Source organism: Mustela nivalis, assembly GCF_964662115.1.
Source record: "Mustela nivalis genome assembly, chromosome: 1".
NCBI classification, from domain to species: Eukaryota; Metazoa; Chordata; class Mammalia; order Carnivora; family Mustelidae; genus Mustela; species Mustela nivalis.
Window position 1 is genome coordinate 57089341 of NC_139020.1, and position 17844 is coordinate 57107184.

At 40.1% G+C, this 17844-nt stretch overlaps 1 protein-coding gene across 2 annotated transcripts in view; it reads right to left on the reverse strand.

The window, feature by feature from the left end:
• Positions 1 to 17844, reverse strand: part of LOC309844934 (uncharacterized protein NECTIN3-AS1-like) — a 60048-nt gene that overhangs the window by 2369 nt on the left and 39835 nt on the right. The window lies entirely within an intron of this gene.

Sequence of the window (17844 nt, forward strand, 5' to 3'; positions counted from 1 at the left end):
CACAAAATGTACAGTTTAGTAAGACTCTGTAAAATGTAGCATGAATTTCTCAGCAGAAACAATATTTAGCAACTTAACAAAATTTCCAAAGAAATATTTTTAAAGTAAGAAAACTCTCCATGTATACCAGAATCACCAGAGGGTGCTCTTTGAAAAATCAGATTCCTGGGATATGCCCCAGACCTACAATCAGAACCTCTAAACTAAAGCTGGGTGGCAGGAATTTTTTCCCAGTATTTGTATTTTTTCCCAGTATTCTATTTTTCCCCAGTAACCTACACTCTAAAATCTGCACTCTAAAACCTGAGAACTACTGCTGTAGAAGGACACTAAATTCAATATTCTATGGGGCCGTGGGGATAACTATTCATAAAAACATGCCACTTTCTCCTTGGGTTTTCCCTCATCATCTCAGCCCATAATGATCTCTCTCCTCTGAAGTCATTTAGTTATCAACACTCACTTTGGTATGTTATCCTTTATTACCTTCTATTATAATTTAACTTCAAAGCCTTGTTATTCTGTCTTCTAACCAGAGTATAAGCTTCTCAAGGGCAGAGCATCTTAGAGTGGTTAGTTTTCTACAGGGGCTTGCCAGTATTATTAGTACTTCATAAATTGAAGAAGTAAATATAAATATGTATAAATGTATATCCCAGTGTATAATGATTGCTATGAGGCTGCTCTGTATTAAGAGTTATAGAGCAACAGAATGTTAAAAAGGACACAGGTCCTGGGTACAACCTAATCTAATTCCCCAAGTTTACAGACGGGGAAGCTAAGGCTCCAGTAAGATAATGGCCTGCCTAAAGCTGGGGTTGACAAATTTTTCTGTAAAGGGCCAGATAGTAAATACTTTAGGCTCTGTGGCCATATGGTCCTGTCACAGATAGTCCTCTCTGCACTGTGGCCAAAAGAATAAATGAACAAATACTCGTGGCTCTGTTCCAATAAAACTTTATTTGCAAAAAACAGGTGGTAGGTCAGATTTGGCAGCAGGCTATTGTATGCCAACCCTGGCCTAAAGCCATTCAACTAGCTGGCAGGTTAGCTTGGATTAGAAATCAAGTCACCTGATTCCCAGCAAGTGCTCTTTCTACAAAGGAGTAGACTACTGTAGAATGAGAAAGAGCTTTTTCAGTTAAAAGGGGGCCTTTAAGGAGGAAGAAATCAAAATGTGTCTGGGCGTGGTGTACTTCTCAGATGGTTTCTGATGACCATTAGTCATTTATACAAACAACTAGTAGCTGAATTCTGAAACTGGCCAATTTTCAAACAGACCCACAACTGGGAAGGGGGTGGAGTAGATTGAATATTTTCTATCACACCTGCCTAGGAAAGCATACTATTTGGTCCCTTTTTAACTGAGAAAAAATCCTACAGATAGGTAATGGAAAATACTTTCCTCATTCATTTCTGGAAATTATTGTGGCCTTGCGAGTAAGTTATGCAGTATACAACCCAGGGACCAAAAGTTTCATGTAATTACCAGAGGAACATGGGGTCAGAGATAGGATAGGCTATCTAAGAAGCAAAAATCTTATTTCCTAACCCAAGATGCTCTTTAATAATGAGAGTGACCCTACTATTAAAGATAAGTACCCAAAGTCTTAAGGTTATTTTATATTCTGGGCTTTCTAAGAACTCTGAGGTCCATCCAGAACTCTCTGTTATATTTTTATTTCCACCCCTAATGTGTTCTTCATGTCATTATTCTCCCTTCACAAAGTAGATGATTATCAAATATTTGCTGACTCATGGACTAATAGATGGATGAGTAAATAAAAGAATGAATTAACCAAATGCTGTTAGAAGGTTCCTTGGTTTTGTGGTTGTAAAAATAAACCAGAGTTAGCACATTCTGCAAGAGGAAGTCTAATATTTTTTTTTAAGTTACCCCTCAGTGAAGCTAGTAGTGTCTTCACACAGTAAATGTCAATAAAAGTTTCATGAATGAATTCAAACATTTGATGTAAGCTATTTAAATCACATGTCAAGTACAAAGTTATACTGCTTGTCACACACACACACTCACACACACACAAACACACACACTCACAAAAGGTATCTAAGTTCAGCATTATTTACAAATATATTAACATGGAATTCTTTGTAATTAGCTTCAGTTCCACACTATGAAGAGAATTTCGGAAAATCTTTGAGAGAAGAAAGATCCATGGGATAAATGAGAGAATGCAGGTTCAGGTTTAATCTGCAGCCTCTAGCAAAAACAACTGTGTGGGCAGCAACTACAGAAGCAGCAGCCCTAGGTGCCCCCAAAGAGGTGGGCGAGGATTAGAAGTTATCTGGGTAAATTCAAGCCTCTAAAAGTCAACCTGGCTTCTTCAATGTCTTGGCAATGGATCTAGACCAGGACCTCATCGCGCCTCAACTCCATTTTGACAAGGCTCTATTCCCTCCATCCTGTTCTCCACAAAAGAGCTTGAATGATCTTTCAAAAACAAATCTGACCTGCCACCCTCTTATTTAAAGCTCTTCTCCCAACAAGATACTGGTCTTTGTGACTGGTCATTTGAGATATGACTCCATGTCTCCTATCCCACCTCAAATCTACCACTCACCCTCAAAGAATATGATATTAGGGAAGACAGATCACTTGCCATTTCCTGACAGCACATGCTTTCTTAAACATTCTTCCTTTTGCCTATAATGCCCTTTCCCTCTTTAGTACATGGCCTAGCTCTAAGTATTACTTCTTCTTAGAAGGTTTAGCTAACCTCCTCAAGCAGAAACAAACAAAAACATTCAATTTATGTGACATCCTGTACCTACAAAAATTATCCCATTAAGTTTAAGCCATTTAGATTATCTATGTCCTTCACTAGACTCAGAGCTCCCTAAAAACAAGCATTCTTGCTTCTTACTTGATTCCTAGTGTCTCTGTGGTACTTGGCTCCTATGAGATGGTCAGGGTTTATGGACTTCTAAATGCAGTTATCTGGTCTTCCTCCAGGGCCTGAGCCGAGGGGCCAATCCACCCCCCTCTCTCTGAATGAACAAATATGCTGAAGTTTGGGGGACAAAGCTAGGAAGCTATAGCCAGGACTCGGAGCCATATATCCAGCTACCAATTCAAAGCCGTATCATAAGTAGCAGGTTTCACTTAGGAAAGAATGAGCTGTTCAGGAGTGGTTAGCACTACTCAGCAGAATTCTGTTCTAGGAGCCTCCTTCCACTCACTTCCTCGTGAAAATTACAAGGAAAGCTAACAAACGGGGTCCGAGTCAGATCCCTAGCATGGTTTCCTGAAGTCTGGACCACACTTCTCTATCTTGTTGGTCGACTCTCAGAAACCCTTAACCATCTCTACTTCCCACTCTGCTCCATGTGGGAACCCCTCCCAAACTCTCAGTGATGTCTGCATCACAAGTTTTCACCCACAATCAGCATTCTCATTCCCATAATACATATACCCAACTCCAGGTCTTGATTCTTTCCCCTACCTGGGGAACCTGTCCCTGGGGCTATATGTGCTCATTTGCAGGGATATTGCTCAACCCACAGAAGTCATTTCCCTGACCAGAGGTTAAAAGGGTTTATATCACATCAATCTCCCTGACTCTGGAGCCCATAATTCCCCTGGATTTCACACATCAGAAATTATTGGATATATAATACAAGTGAATTCACATGTTACACTTTGAGCCCATTTGTCTCCATAAACCTGTTGCACTTCAGCTTTCTTTGTGATAGATTTCCCCCCTTTCATATATGATTTGAAGCAAAGCTGAGAGCATTAAAGCCCTTGGATGAATCCACTGCCTAAGCAGACCCACAGCCAACTGAGAAGTCTTAAAACAACAAACTCTTGGCCACTGAATTTCTGGCTCATCCTGCAGAAGAGATGAGAGAAAAATTTCACTAATCATCATTGACAGTGAAGTGAATATCCCTCTTTAAAAATGGGAAAGAAATGATTGGCATGAACTCACTTTACTTCTCAGTGACTCTCTGGAGAATTAAATAACTGAAGCATCAGACAACAATTTTCTTTGAAGATGACCTTTCATATTAAATGAAAAGCCAAAGAGCTAGTCTCAAAGGGAAAGAAAATGAATAATCTTTGAGGGCAAGTACTCATTCCTGAGTTTACAGTAACAAAGAGACTAAAATATGATCTTAAACATTACAGAATGTTGCATGGCAAATTAATTTTTCATTTTCATTTTCAGGGTAACATTTATTGAGAGTCTACTAAGAATCAGACATTAGGAAAGTTGCTTTTTGATAAAAAAAAAAGTACTTGATCAACATAAATTAAGTCAATTGTTTTCTAATGTTAGCAGGCATGAGAATTACATGGAGGGCCTCTAACACATAGATTGCTGGGCCCACCCTTTGTATTTCTGTTTCAGTAGGTCTGGATGAGCACATTAAAATATACATTTTGAACAAGTTCCTGGGCAGTGCTGCTGGTCTGGAGACTGCACTTTAAGAAACACTGAATTTGATAATCTCAGGTTGAAAGCAGAGTTACACAGACTCAGAACAGATTGGGGGGGGGGGTGTGCATTCCTAACCATTTATGACCAGATGAAAATGTACAGGCTCTGAAATGATTACCTTCTGGATTGACTCCTCCAGCCATGCTGCCATTCCACCTACCTCTTGAGCTCTTGGGAGGATATGGCCAGAAAGCAGTACACTTGGAATGTGGATACTATTGCCACTGGACTTGCCCATGGGTCTTTACTCCAGGAGCACCTAGGACCCCTGACAACTCTCCTTCAGTCTCAACCTCAGACCAGTTATAAGCTTCAAAACTTGAATGTCACAGACACTCTCTCATTATTAAAAGGCTAGGGATGCACATATAAAATAGCCATGAAATAGTTTCATTTTTCTAAAGAAAATACGTGACTATTATCCCGTTATTAAGTTCTTATTCTTTTCTAAAATTTCATCATCTCCTTTTAAGACTTTACCCCTCTGGGCTGAAAGTCAGTGCAGAAAAGAGCTGTGGTAACCTTTGATTTAGCCTAATAAAACAATAACAACACACTCAGTGGGTGGTTAAATCTGATAAAATTTTGTGCTGAATTTTCTGTAGTAATTCAATTAAAAATCTATGGTCAGCCAACAGAAAGCATACAGATCACCAAAGTTTTATAGTATTACATTTCTTGGTCTTAAAATAGCCTTTATTAATTTGGTGTCTTTATTTATAACCTAAATAGTTCAAGTAGAGTTTCTCCTAAATGTAATTTAGGATAACCATTTATATCTGCACTGTTTAAAAACTTCAGCTGGCTCACATCATTATGGTGCTTAAAATTCCAATTAAAGTGGAAGAAACACTAATCAGAGAGCATATTACAAAGGCTGTATTAATATGACTGCCACCATATCATCATTTATTAAAGGTTCTGGGGAATCGGTTCATGCTGGCTCCTCTATGTCTTCCTTCAATGAGCAAGGCCCCTGGAAAAGGAATATCATCACTCAAGGGAAGCTGAAGCCATTCAGAACCACTGAATCGTTTGGTTACATCTACTCCTGCCAGCCTACCTCGCCAAAGAGTCAATAACCCTGGGCTCTCTTCATGCCTTCTCTAATGACAGACTTGGAACATTCCAGAAAACTTTAGCACTTCCTTTTTTAACCATAAATTGCACATAACTCTTCCAAATTCTTAGTCTATAATTTCTCATCATACTCGTGGAGATCCTTTGGTGAAGATAAATGGCAAGAGTTATTGGACTTTAAATTGTTATCCTTCAATGTTATATGCACTGGATCATAACTCTATGGCTTTGCTTCCCTCATAAAACTAAACCACGAAGCCATTCCTTTCATTTCAAGCTTAACAGCATACAGGCCCATGGGTGAAGCAATATAAACACTACTGAGTAATTTCTCAAAACCAAATCTCTTCTGCAAAAACAGACTTGCAACTCAGTGGTGTATAATCTCTCCTCAGAACCTGTGAAGTTTGTATTTCTCAGGCCACCCAAGTGGAATGGTGAGAATAATGTTCATGTATAGAAGCAGGACAGGACTAAGAACTGTCTGTAACTACAGAACTTAGAGTTAGCCCACCATTTGGTTGCCCTAGACAAGTCATCAAGCCCAGTAATTGTTTTGGGGGAGAAGAAGGTGAGACTTCAGGTTTACTGAAACTTTTTTTTTATCCCAGTTTCACAGAATTAGTTTAATCAAAATTACTGGCTCACGACATGCTTATGCATGGTTATATATATGGAGTTAAACGTCATTTTTATCATATATACTCTTAGGTATACACCTGAGAAAAAGTCACACAAAATGTGCATTAGAAATATGTATATGTTTATAGAAACATTATATACTACAAAAAACCTGGAAGATATCCAAACATCTACCATCGGGATAATGTGGTAGACTCCCACAATGGAACAGTAAACAAGAGCCAAATGAAGGTACTTATGATAATAGAGAGTCGCTGTTTCAGAGCCTCTTTTGCCCTCTTAAATGGAGACAACAATACTACTTACCTTATCTTTTTTTGAGGATTAATGTAAAAATTATAACTAATACATGTTAATTATTTTCCACCTATATTCTCTAGTCTCTGGTCCTATAAGAATAATCAGGAAACATCATAGTGAAGAACAGGAAAACAGAATAACTGGTGATACTAATATGGAGTTACACTGCTGGGGTTCAACTCTCTAATCTAGCAATTATTTCCTGTGTGGACTCAGGTAAATTAACTAACCTCTCTAAACCTCAGTTTTCTCTTATCCTAAGTGAAAACAAAATTAGTTCCTGCTTGGGACACCTGGGTGGCTTAGTTAAGCATCTGACTCTTGATTTCAGTTCAGGTCATGATCTCAGGGACATGAGATTAAGCCCTGCATCAAGCTCCATGCCCACACTTAAGATTCTCTCTCTCTCCCTCTGCTCTCCCATCTCCCCCTCTCTCTCTCATCCTCTTTCCAAAAAAAAGTACCTACTTAAGAGGGCTTCACTGAGTACTTAGCACACTGCCTGATACACCATAAGTGTTCACATCAACAGTATCTATTACATTAATAGGGATCCCTTAACACTCGTCAAATAGACATAGTTGCTTTCCCCTGTCCTTGCTACCTTACCTACCATTCACTCTTCCAATACAACACATGCACACTCATGCACACATAAATTTCTTTGCTTTTGCCCAGTCTTCAGCTCCTCATATCTAAATCAACATTAAGGATAATAAACACAACAATTAGGCCCAAAGTTCTTGCCTTAGACATCAGGACAGAAACGGAAAAAATCTTATCAGATTATAGCACCCCTAAACATAAAGTTCTTCTCAAAAGAATCTTGCTCATAATTTCCATTAAGAGCAAAGTTCCTCTGCATTTTATTTAAAAGACCTGCAAACGAAGAAAAGCAACCATTTTCACCATCCACACAGAATACTAAAAAAGTGTGGGAATAATTATTTAAATGTAACATAACCTAATTGGAGTAAAGAGAATTAAACTACAATATTTGAAACATAAACACTTTGAAGGACATATTTTACATTTGCTGAATTTGTTAAACCAGGTCTTGGCAGGTCATAATAGAAGACACTGGGACCTGAAACTAGACCTGCCCCCAGGGAGGATGGCCCAGCTGCAGGTGCTGGGACAATGTCCAGTCTGGCAGGCAGAACAAAGTAGCTAAAAAATATGGCAGTACATAAGAGCTGATAATGCAGCTAGGAAACTGGCATGAGGAGGCAACCATGAAAGAACGGAAGTTCACTCAATATGAAAGCACCATGTGATGCCAAGGAATTCAGAAGCAAAAAGTACCCCAAGGTGCAGGCAGGCAGCATCAGACAGCCTGATCTGTGACAGCAGAGCCTCAGTCAGCCTGTGGCGCAGGGACAGTGCCCTGATGGCTGAGAGAGCGGGGAATGGCAAGAGTGAGGTTCTTTAAGGACCTGGGGAAACTTTGCAAATTCCTGAGATGGGAACTCAGTACAAGAACTGTAGTGCAAGAATCCTGAACCCAAAGAACAAGAGACATACATGATTCTAGAAAGATGTCATAAGGCAAAGGCAGACCAGAAGCCTAATTAAGGTGATGCTGAGGAACAAAAAGTGTGGAGTTAGGGTTCCTTCAATGCCTTTTGTCTTGGGTCTCAGGTCTGGTCACAGAAAGCCGAGAAGTCTCAGTGAACAAGCTGTGGTCATAAAGATCATGATGGGAGCCTCGGGACGGGTGTGGAGCAAAAACAGGAGAACAGGAAGGACTTGACAATAACAAGAGCCAGCAGTTCCAAAATTGCAATCACTATAATTACCTTGAAACTTCACAAACAAGTAGCAGCACTCTTATTTAAGCCAAATCCCAACACAACAACCACAAAAATAATTAGGAAACTCCATGTGAGTTAGTTTTTTAATGAATGTGACCTATAGTAAAACAAACAAACAAAAAGTCACTAATCATCAGGGAAATGCAAATCATAATTGCAATGAAACATCACCTCACACCTGTCAGAATGGCTACTATCAAAAAGACCAGAAATAACAAGTATTGGCAAAGATGTAGAGATAGGGGATCTCTCCTGTACTGTTGGTGGGAATGTAAATTAGTGCAGCCACTATGGAAAAAAAGCATGAAGCTTCCTCAAAAGCTTAAAAAAAAAAAAAAAAAAAAAAAAAAAGAAGTACCAGTTGGCCCAGCAATTTCACTACTGGATATCTATCTGAAGAAAATGAAAACCTGAATTCAAAAAGATATGTGCATCCCTATGTTTACAGCAGCATTATTTATGATAGTCAAGATATGGAAACAACCTAAGTGTCCATCAATGGACAAATAGATAAAGAAAATGTGGTGTGTGTGTGTGTGAATATCACTCAGCCATAAAGAATGGAATCTCACCATTTGTGACTACATGGATGGTCCTTGACAGTATTATGCTAAATAAGTCAGAAAAAGACAAATACAGCATGATTTCATTTAATGTGGAATCTCAAAAGTATAACGAACAAAACAAAGCAAAACCCGGACTTACTGATACAGAGAACAGACTGGTGGTTGCCAGAAGGATGGGGTTGGGGTTGGAGATGGGAAAATAAATGAAGGGGATCAAGAAGTACAAACTTCCAGTTTTAAAATCAATAAGCCATGGGGATATAATGTATAGTCTGGGGAATATAGTCAGTCATATTAATTTGGTATGGTGACATCCACACAAATGTCTGCCATGTCCATGGCCCAAAGCATTCAGAAGAATCACCACAAAGCCATCCTTTGTGGTGTCAAGGATCTCCCTTTGGCGTGTGAACAATCATGAGATGGAGAAAGAGTACTTTCATAAGCCAAACATGTCCCATTGCTGTGGCAGCAGCCTATCCCTTACGAGTGTAATGACCACTGGCAGCCTGGACCTCCAGACTGTGCAGATGCAACCAATCAACAACATCATAGTCAATGTCAGCATGTCCTAGTAAGAGAGGGATCTTTAGCAGAATAGGTATTCATGAGCAACTGCTTCTGGAATGCTCCAAAGCCAGATAATTAACAGCTGTGTGCTGCAATTAATTTTTATTTATGCCTTAGATATTCAGGCAAGATATTATTTCTTGGGTATGACAGATTCATATTTCATGCTGAGTCTCAAAGCAGCAATAAGAAAAACAACATCAATTTTGGTTCTGTTTTTATTTTCTTAATTCAACTGCTCTGCCATTTGTATCTCAAAACACTGTGTTGCCTTGTATTCGGGGAGCAAATTCCAAAGCTCATACAAGGGGGCCATGAGGGAAAAACTGGCAAAGGCATCCAAGGCTTTCCCCGGGCATTCACAAGCCCTTAGAGAATGCCAAAAGGCACAATCTAAATTAAGGCAATGACGCTGAAGTCTCAGCAGTCCTAATTCACCTCCACGGCCCCTGCGGGTATGTTATTTCATTCAGCAGTTGCTAACTGAACGTCCACCGGGCAGTACTGTTCAAAGGTTCGCAAAATAAAGAGAGTGGAGAGTATTTTTCCAGATTCTTCCAGTTTTATAATTTTACAAGTTGGTAAGTCTAGAAAACACAGACCAGGACCTCAAGGAGTTTACCTTTCCGAAAGTGAGACCAGATTACACAAAGAAAAAGAGCCCTGACACAAGGCTGGATCAGGAAGTGCCAAATACTAGGCTGCTTGTTATAAGACCACAGAGGAGAGAGTGCTTTGAACGCCAGGTTGCGGAGCTCTGCAGCAGTGGTTATTGAAACTCCAGGTTTGTTAAAACGGATCAGTGGGCCTGACAACCAGAGTTTCCAATTTAGTAGGTCTGGAGGAGGGCCCAGATTTACATTTCTCACAACTTTCCAAGTAACGCTAATGTTGCTGGTTCAAGAACCACATCCTCAGACCCAGGGCTCACTGGGAAGCCATCAGAGTCTACTGCACAGTAGAAAACCACGAGGGAAGCAACGTTTTAGAATAGTTAATCTGGAGATGGTAGGTAGGACCAACTAAAAGGAGGTCAACACATCTACAACAGGCCCCGGGGAGGGCAACAGTCAAGGTCAGAGGACTTGGATTTCAACAAAGCATCACCTTGACTAGCAGAGAATTGACTTGACTAGCAAATGGGCTATTTGGTGACTTTAGCTCCAAAGGACTCCCAATGCACAGAATAGAACCTTGGATGAATTTAATTTAGCCATGCTGTGTCCAAATCGCTCCAGGGATGGATAAGAATCCCTTGGAAACCACATCCTGGCCTTTATATGGAACTGTCCAGATCACTCAGGCAGGAGTCCTTCAGAAGCCTCTGCTCATATTTCTCTCAAGTTGCTCAAAGTACTTGAAATCCCACCGTTTGAGTCACTACTTTAGATTAAGGTGCTGACACCCTAAAGCCTATTAAAGGTAGTGTGTGTGTCATCCTGCACCTCAATTAGGATCTCTTGCTCCTCTGTCACTCCCAGGGGGACAAAAGTGATTTTTCTCTTAAAACTCCAGCTTTATGAACTCAGTCCTCTCATAGTGAGTCATTCGGATCCTCACACATTCCAGGCAGTAATTGAAGACATAAGAATCTCGGCAGCTTTACTACATGGAGAGGAATTTTGGAAGGGGAGTTCTATGCATGTCAGCAAATTGTAGGAGTGTGGCGGTTACCAAGCAGACTTTCTTGCTTTCCTTCAAAGGATGTCCACTTTACTGTTTCCGGTTAGCCAGCCAAGGCCACTCAGCACCACCCTACACCAACCACCTCTTTTCTCAGCTTCCCCAGGCCAAATGGCTTAAGAGCTTTAGCCACTTGACTTCTATCTGCCCTTCACACCTCAAACCCACAGGCTATACCTAACCTCTGTCAGAGAGTTACAGAGTTCAAGCTCAGTAATAGAGGGTCTATCTGAAGTCACACTGAACTTCTTGTCCCCAGGACCTGGCCTCCCTTTGGTTTGCTCAACTGTTCTGGTAAGTCACAGTGTATGCCAAAGTCTCTGTCTTTATTTCTTGTGGACATGGGACCTACTAGGACTTGTCCCTCTGTCAGGCCCACCCCTATCCCAACACTTTCTCAAACATTTCTGAGTGACTAACTTTATAGCTATCCTTAATCTACCCCATCCCTTTCCAAAACACAGCAAGAAGCCAAAGGGCTTAAACAATGGTCTTTGTTATTCGGTGTCCACTGTCTGAAGTCTGGAATTCCACAAGTTATTTCCCTGTGGAGGGGAATCCAGGCAACTCTCTAGCCCTCCTCTATGCCCTCCTCCCCAGCCTGCTCCTACGACGGCAGAATCTACTTAGTCCCCTTCTCCCCACGTTTTTCTGGCTTCCTCTGTCCTTGATCCAAGCACTATCACTCGGGGAGAAAGGAAGCTGGCCAGCTGGTGTGAGGGCTTGCTTCTACCTTGCTGGGCAGGTACGTATGAGGATCCACCTTAGGCCAGATGTTGAGGACACAGAGATGAAGTAAAAATAACAAACATCGGGGGCACCTGGGTGGCTCAGTGGGTTAAGGCCTCTGCTTTCAGCTCAGGTCATGGTGTCAGGGTTCTGGGATCGAGCCCCCCATCGGGCTCTCTGCTCAGCAGGGAGCCTGCTTCCCTTCCTCTCACTCTGCCTGCCTCTCTGCCTACTTGTGATCTCTGTCTGTCAAGTAAATAAATAAAATCTAAAAAATAAATAAATAAATAAATAAATAAATAACATCGTTCCTACTTCCACTGAGCTTTCATTCTAATGATCAGGGGCTGCTGACCTGACTTCCTAGATTTAGATAAAGGACCAGAAAATTAATGTGAAGTGAGAATCCTAACACTATTCAGAAATAGGACAGAGGGTTTTGGTGGGATTTGGGCAGGGGAATGGGGGGGGGGGGGTCTGTCATTTGGTTTTTGTTTTTTTATTTTATTTTTTTAAATATTCAGTGTGTATCTCAGCGTGTAAGAAGTCTGCTTGAAAATGATTTTTAAAAAGAAAAAGGACTTACACCTGTTGCAGTCTGTTCACTGGCCCAGACAGAAGAGCGTTTCTAAAGGTTTTGTCACAGTGTAATGCAATCTCCCTTGATGGTTGCCCCAGGTGCCTTTCCCTCACTGAAATCTATCATTAAAAGAGGATCCTACATGTCAGATTAAATGGGGAGAAGAATAAAGGAAGGTCCTTTTCACACCTTCCGGAGTTGGCACAAGTAAGACAAAAATGCATCCATGAAACTTTGCTTCTAATACAAACATCAACTTTTCACCTAGCAGCAAATTCTCTCTTTCAATTTCTTGCTAACTTATTTCTGATTATAAAACCAATACATGCTTAAAATAGTAAATCTGGAAAATACATGCATGAAGAGAAGAAAACACCTGCATTCTCACTGACTTGCGATAACCACTTTTGATATTTTGGTTTACTTCCTTCCAGTGTTCATTTTTTGGTGTGCATAGGTGCACACACACACATTTTACATACCTTTGATCATGCTGTATGTATATAATTTTGTATCCTACTTTTTATTCTCACCATTAGACAAAAAAAAAAGGTCTTCTATAATTATTATTTGAAAACATCAGCAAGGCTTAGTCTTCATGCTTATAATGAGCTTATTTCTCCCATTTATCTAAGCCCCGATCTTCTGTGAAAGGCCTACTTATCATTTACTCTAAACCTGACGTTGAGATCACACTGAAGAAAAAAGAAAAAAAGAAGAAAGTACTGATAATAAAATCTCTTAAATGAATTGAGGAATAAGACACTCTGCAAACCACGCCTTCCTCTCTGAAGAGAATTCCAGCAAACTCAAGGGAAGTGAAGGTGGTGTCCAATTCTCTCTTCCCACCTAACAGGCAGTTCTTTAAAATTTCACAGTAGTCTAATCTCCTGGCTATTGAGCCTCATCCTGAAACCAAGAAAGGGTTTTTGTTGTTGTTGTTGTTTGTTTGTTTGTTTTTTAAGTAAAGTTCAGAATTCCAGTTTGCAAACTCAAGATAACCTGGGTTGGCCACAATCTATGTTAAAAAAAAAAAATCATGGCTTTTTATTAAATTGACATGAACTTGATATGAACCAATGTGTGGTATACTTCCTATAAGAGCAAGAGAAAAAAAACTTTAAAAGTCAGATACATTTTACTTTATATGGAGTTTACAGGTGACAAATCATTTTCTTTTGTTTAATTTTTAAATATTTAAATATATCTTACTTTTTAACTAACTTCTTTTGAACATAACTTCATAGATATGCTGATTTTGTCATAAAAGTAGCCCATAATCATTCGACATGTTTTCCTTTGTACTTTAACCTCTGAAAAATACTATGAGGTGAGTGAGTAGGCAGAGGAATATTGTTATGCTGGTTTCAGAGATCAGGTCATTCAGGACCTAGAAATGTTAAATGACTCATCCAAGGTCACATACAAAGTCAAAGAAGTAGAGGTAAAATTTTTCTTTTAACCTAAGTGCACTGTTGTTTTCAGACCATATATTTTGAGCATCTTTTATAGAAATACGGTTTGTCTAGACTCCGTTCTGTTTAGAAATTTACAGCATTCTGTCCAATTTATCACAAAACATTTTAAGAGGAAAATTGGTAGCCTCAAGTTGGCCCCAGAGGAAGGTGAAAACTAGAGAAACCATGTTCTATGACCAATAATGGATGAAGGGACTTGGTATATTTAGCTTGAAAAAAAAAAAAATCAAAAAGGGATAAGAGAGTTCTTTCAATGTTTAAAAAGACTGTCAAATGCACAGGTGAGCAGACCTGTTCTGTGTTGCTCCAAATATCAGACAAGAACAATGCACAGAACTTCAAAAGAAACAGATTTCTACACAATAAGAGATATGTCTTTTGAACCAATGAAACTGTTCAACTGTGGAGCAAACTGCTCTCCCTCTAAGACGGAGAACTCCATTGCACTGGGAGGAAGGGGCTGGGGGACTGTCAAGCATGTTCTGATAACTTTTTGGTTTCTGTATCTTCAGTTTACGTTTCCTTTGTTTTTCTTGGCTCACTAATGCAATACATAGTGCACCACATGTGAGCAAGGAAAAGCTACTGTGAACCATGTGCTTCTCAATGATGTTTCCCAGCTGATAAGAATCTCTGGGGGTGGCTGGTGGCCCCCCTTGAATCAGAAGCTCCAGAGACCGCAGAGGAGGGGCCTGGGAACTGTTGGTTTTACCAGTGCCCCAGGTGATTTTTGTCATCATGGCAGTTTGAGAAAACTTTCCAAAACATCATTTTACCCATTCAGTTCTCACCGAGATCCTGGAGGGCAGATGAGAAACTAAGGCTCAGAACTCTGTGCTCAAAGTCACATAGTGATGAGGTAGCAGAGCAGGGATTCCCACTCAGGGAGCTTTTGTCTGGAGCCTGAGATCTTACCTGTCCTCCACGGGATTCTGAAAGAACGACACAAACCAAGGAAATGAGTAACCTGAAGATGAGTTTCATTAGAGGCAGATCTGGGGTTTTCAAAAAATGGGTCATGAGTCGTTGGTATGCACGATAAAATGTGGAAGCATGTAATTGGTGGTGTTCCGATTTAGGCAGGGACTCTGTTGAGTGTGCGTTTTGTCTTTCATGAATAATTGTGAAAAGGGTGTACTAACCAAATAAATAATTTCAACATGATTACAAAGAGAACAACATTTTAATGCACTTAGCAGAAGCAATTTACATGCATACAATTAATGTGCTAATTTCAGAGATCTTTAGCTATTCATTAAAACAGGCCTGGCAGGTCCTGTACTTGGCAACACTCTGTTGGTCATTTCCTGCTATTACTTTATGTACTCAAAAGTAATCAGCCATCTATAATTTAAGACTTTTCACTAATTAAATAGCCTTTTCTCTAATTATGTCCAAATTAGAGAGGTTAGTATGTGGATAAATATGTTTGTATTTGGCCCAAGTATTCAAAGAAGGTGATTTCTCAGTATGTGACAACAAAGACCAGTATGTGATCAACAGTCTTCAACACAGTGTAGAGGGGACTATTAGCGTATGCAAGAAAGGCCTTTTGACTCAAAATCTCTGCAACAGAGGAAGAGTATTCTCTTTAAGACAGGCTTTATGCTCAGCCTTGTAAACCTAGCAAAGTCTGGATTTGTTGATCTTCAGGGAATAATACAAGGATCATCTGGTTTTTCAAGCCTTTGCCCAAGAGATGAAATGGAATGAGGGTTCAGGGAGAAAAGAGTTAAAGGTTGTGTTTGCAGGAATGTGTTTGCTGACATTGATCAATGGGTAATTTTGTGATCGTAGGTTTATTCACATAGAGGCTTCAAAAAACAGATCAATAATAGAGCAATGGTGAAGATGCCAAAGGAAAGGTGATTAATGAAAAATATGGTGGAGGTGCAACCTGCCACATAGCATGAGCGCTCCTTTATTCCACACCCTATAAATAAATATGCATCCAATGGAAATGGAACATTCCCTTGGAATGTCTTTAGAGCCAAGCAGAATCTCATCAGAGCCTATGCTTCAAAGAGCAGTTCCTCATGTCCACAGAAGCAAGTTTAAATTCTCTTGTGTAAAGTCTCTGTAAGCAGTGCCACTCTTGCATTATGCATGATTCTGACATCTTGTAACGTGAGCAGTGTTCTAATAGTGATTTCCGATTTTATTTCCTGTGTTACATTTTAACAATCCTATTTAGGTTAGCATTTTACTTTGGCCAAGTATCTTGTTACATTTCCTCATATGGTATTTAATTACAGTAGCAGTACTGTAACCTAGTATTGTATAGATGCACAAAGATTTAGTGTAGCCTTTAAAGAATTTGTTGCTTTTTTTAAGCCTGTGCTTTGTTCCATCATTTTCACTGTGCCAATTTAATATGTAATGATGAGTGTGAGGCAGGAGACAAACTCCTTAGACCAGGGACCTGAAAATAAGTTAGTAACGAGCTTTGCTAAAACTGAATGTCAAAATCTAAGACAACCCAACACGACAGTGGGTTGTAGGTCTTTCCTAGGGTGATGACACTCAAGTTCTTAAATGGAAAACTCCAGGAAGGGTCGACACTAGGTGAACTTGTGAAGAAGCCAAATGCTTCACTCTTCCCCTTCTTGTGTCTCCCTTCCTCTTCATCCTCTTTTCCCAGGAGTCCAGGCTTTCCTCCCTGTTGACCTTTGCCCTTAAAAAGGACCTGAAACCAATCTTTAGCACCTAGATGATACCATGTCAGGAAATACCTTCTCCACATTTCATGTATATCTAAGGGTTACTTCTTACTCTGAAATGTCAGTCCCCTATTTAAATTATTTCAGCAGTCCGTAGAGAAGTCATGGATGGTATCTGCGTAAGCAAATGTGAAACCAGTTTTCTTTCCTGATCTTGGTTTTTTTTTTTTTTTTTAAGATTTTTTCTTTATTTATCTGACAGAGATCACAAGTAGGTAGAGAGGCAGGCAGAGAGAGAGGAGGAAGCAGGCTCCCTGCAGAGCAGAGAGCCCGATGTGGGGCTGGATCCCAGGACCCTGGGATCATGACCTGAGCCGAAGGCAGAGGCCCAACCCACCAAGCCACCCAGGTGCCCCCTCCTGATCTTGTTTTTTAATGGTCCAGAGAAGATACATCTACCCTGCATTAAGGATAAAATGAAATGCTTTCAATTACCCTTTTAATTTGGTCCATGCATCACAGCATTGAGAAATATATTAATTCTTTTTAAACTTTTACTAGGTAGGTTAAGCATCTTTACTGATAACCTAATGATGACCAGGTATGCTTCTCTCCATGAAGGATGACAGATATGTCCGCGAAAAGTATGTTTATGCATAATATGTGTCAGATATTAATATGCTGTATGGAAAGCAACTGTTAAGAGGTCAGCTGCTTTACCTACATTTGCCTCATTCATGAACTCTGCACATACTTGCACCCTGGACAAACCTGTCCAGATGAGGAGACAGAAAGCAAGGCAGAAATCCAGCCCAGACTCTCCAGGCCAAATCCACATACGGTGGAAATCCTAACAAATGATACTTTCCAATAATTGGTCCCCCAAGAGGAGCTCCTGTTGCTAATCCGCATACAGGCACTATAAGTGCTAATGTTAGCCAGGTCTCATTTCAGACTCAGTACAACTCCATCAAGAGTGTGTGCTTATAGGCAAAGTCCACAGGGGTGAGAGGAGTTAAATTACCTGCTTCAAGCCCCAAACTACTAAGACACTTCAGAACTTGAAATGAGACCTTTAAATACCCAAAAAAGGAAGAGTGCAGGGGAAACTCACACATTTCTTTTATGTATGTCTGCTTAGCTCAATTGTTTGGTACTTATGAAACTACAAAGCCAGCAGGTTTAGTTAAAGGCACTGAACTACACTTTGTGCTGGGTCATGGCTGTACTCTCTGCATACTGGGCTTGGGGTGCAAAGCAAGGAGAGGGGAGAATT